This window comes from Hipposideros armiger, unplaced genomic scaffold, assembly GCF_001890085.2.
Source record: "Hipposideros armiger isolate ML-2016 unplaced genomic scaffold, ASM189008v1 scaffold_536, whole genome shotgun sequence".
Taxonomy (NCBI): domain Eukaryota; kingdom Metazoa; phylum Chordata; class Mammalia; order Chiroptera; family Hipposideridae; genus Hipposideros; species Hipposideros armiger.
In genome coordinates, this window is record NW_017731886.1 from 602,919 (window position 1) to 605,980 (window position 3,062).

General features: G+C 36.4%; 1 pseudogene; it reads right to left on the reverse strand.

Annotated features, from left to right (window-relative positions):
- Positions 1 to 1,670: 1,670 nt before the first annotated feature.
- On the reverse strand, positions 1,671 to 2,096 carry LOC109396703 (proteasome maturation protein pseudogene; annotated as a pseudogene).
- Positions 2,097 to 3,062: the final 966 nt, after the last annotated feature.

Consider the following 3,062-nt stretch of genomic DNA (forward strand, 5'->3'; position numbering starts at 1 on the left):
TCCTTGGGATCGCTCCTGCAGAGGTGGTCAGAAGTCACCTGGGGATGCAGTGATGTGAAGGGTCATTTGGGCTGGACATGTAAGAAGGCTCACTCAAATGGCTGACAGTCAATGGTGAGTGTTTGCTAGGAGGTCGACTAGGGCTGCACATGGCTCTTCCCTGTGACCTGACTTGGGCTTCTCATAGATAGCATGGCAGCTCTAAGACAAGCCTATCAAGAGTGAGCATAATGCAAAAGCAATTTCTTCATATCAAGGGGGGATAATAAACCAAGCACAGTTAAGGGCCCACCAGGAACTAGCACAGTGTCACTTCCACTGTACGTTATCAGTCAAAGCAGGCACAGGACTTATCCAAATTTAAGACAATAGAGAAACTCTATCTCTTGATGAGGGATTCTCAAGATCACACTGCAGAAGATAATGTGGGATTAGAATTATCTTTAGATATCTTTGGAACCCACCATCTGCCACAGATACAAAGGTCATTTCAAATTATTTTAACCTAGTATTAAAACTTTTCCTCATTTCAATCATCACCTATCTGGCAAACAAGGTTATTCTATTTACACTTTCCTAAGGGAAAGAAGGAAATGTCTCAGCTGGAAAAGAACTATCCTCAGATAGTTAAACAAGTACTAGTTCCAGGCTAACCCACACCCCACACAGCACAGAAACAAGTCTTACTATCCAGGGCAATAAATTCAACACAGTCTTCAGTGATAATAATTCTAAATGCTTATCTTAGAGTGCCCTGTCCTTTCAGCTCTTCATCAATTCAACAGAAATTAATTTATTTTTTTATTTTTTAAATTTAAAAATATTTTTTAATTAGTGAAAGATGACCCATTCATGAATTAAGTCTAAAAATCTTTCACTTTCATATACGAAGTTCATAAAGAATACCTTATAATAAAGAACAACCGTAGTGAAGATTTATTTTTAAATAAATTATAATGGAATTTGTTCATGGAAATGGGTGTATACACGAATGTTCTAATGTTTTTAATTTAAGCATCTTGTGATATATAAATCTATGCAGTACAACAGATTGACATCTGCTAGTTGCTTTATTTAATTTTTCACTTTAAAGACAAGATCCAAATCAAAACCTCTAAACTTATACTTTTCAACTTTAAAGAATCAAAAAATCACTATAATTCAAAAGTAATGTCAATAAAGCAAATATTATTCTTATGAGCACTCATAGACTATACCGAAACAAGGTAAAATATAAATATCTGATTTTATACCTAAATTGAAGTGTTGCCAGTGAAATCAATTACAGATGTTTACTCTGAAAGATGCTACTGTGAAGACTGGAGACTCAAATACTGATAATGGTTATTCAAAATTAAATGTATGGACTACTCAGAAAATAGGTTGAATTGGAACCTGAGGATGGTTTTATAATATTCATTCACAAAAAATTTTTAAAGACATAGAAGGCTATTGTTTTATTATAAATCAGGAGTTTTAAAATCATCTCTAGTGCTTTCAACTGTCACATAGCCATAAACCAAAGACCCAAAAAATTTCAAATGATCAGATGTTATTTAGGCAACAATTCTCATGTGTCAGTACTTTTAATGTGGTGTACATAAAATTATAGTAAAAAGACGACTATACACAAGATGTAGCCCCTCTATTTTCATGAACAGCACACTGCATTACAGTAAACCGGGTTTATATTCTCCCTTTACGTGTGGTTCTCCCATTAGTTCACTTTGTGATGGGTCATTAAGAATCTCTTCAAATCCAATAGTCTCATTATTACCCCTCAAAATATCCAGTGAAAGGTTTGAGCTTGGAAGAAATGGAAGACACTGAACCTGCTGCACCGCCTTGAATTCCATTTGCAATTTTAGTGGAGCAAACAGATCCCGGATGTTTCTTAGTGTGGAAAAATTCATTTTATCTTGGTTGAGCTGGAAATTTTTTTCTGATAATTCAAGAGGGTGACTGTGCAAAAGTTCATTTTTCACTCAAGAAAAACCTTTTCGAAGAAGATCGTGGTTTTCAAAAGGTCTGCTTGCTGAGAGTTCAGTAACAGGAATATTGTCCTTTAGCTGAGATCCAAGTCCTCTGGCATTCATGTTCAACTCATTCAGCAAACAACCTCTCACAGAAATTAATTTATTGAAATAATCTGTATAATATTGTTAAGTGCAGCAAAGTTTATAATCCAGAAATCAAGACTTCCTGTAATTTACAACCTATATCAAAGGACTGAAAAACATTCTCTTCTTCAGGATTAGTCTCAGCAGCGGTTAGTGTGTCCCTTATTATTGAGTGTGCTTGTTTTTTTGGCTTTTTCCCCCCAAATGACTACCAGAATTAGTTGCACAAAAAACAGAATTAATTTTGAGTAGACTGCCTTTTAACCTGCATTAATTTAGAAATAGATTCAAACATCTCTTTTTTGCTCAGCAGTAGAGACAAGATCATTGTAAAAGTCTCAATATTTTCCCCTAGTGCTCCATATAAAAGAGAAATATGAATAATTTTGACGATAACTAACATAAAATAACTTTGGGAAAACTGTTATCAACTCTTTATGTTTAAATAGGTTCATTAGGTAGGCTTGGAAAACACCAAAATATTTTCCCAATGCTCAAAAACTTCTCTTCTTTGTATGTTTTGGTCTTCTTAAAAAAACAATTTACTTAAGTGAGGTCTTAGAAAATTCCAGGTGGTAAATATACAAGTTCTGGAATCAGGAGGAGAAAAACGGGTGTGAGAAGGTTGAAGTGTTTTCTGACAAGAACTTCCTCCTGCCTCACCTTTTGGTTACAATGCTCCATTGTCCCAAGGGAGTGCTTTCTTTATCTCACGTTCTCCAGGAGCAAAGATTCAGTCCCCTCTCCTGGATCCCATCTCCAGTGTAAGCCTGGCTGCCATTTATCAGTATGGACAGGCCTGATGGCTCCCAAGCTCTCTGAATGATGAGATTAAAAAGAAAGTAACGAGGGCCGGCCGAGTGGCGCGATGGTTAAGAACTGGCTTGGGACGCCAGAGGGCCCCGGTTCGGATCCCACATATGAGGGCCAGTGACACTGCCC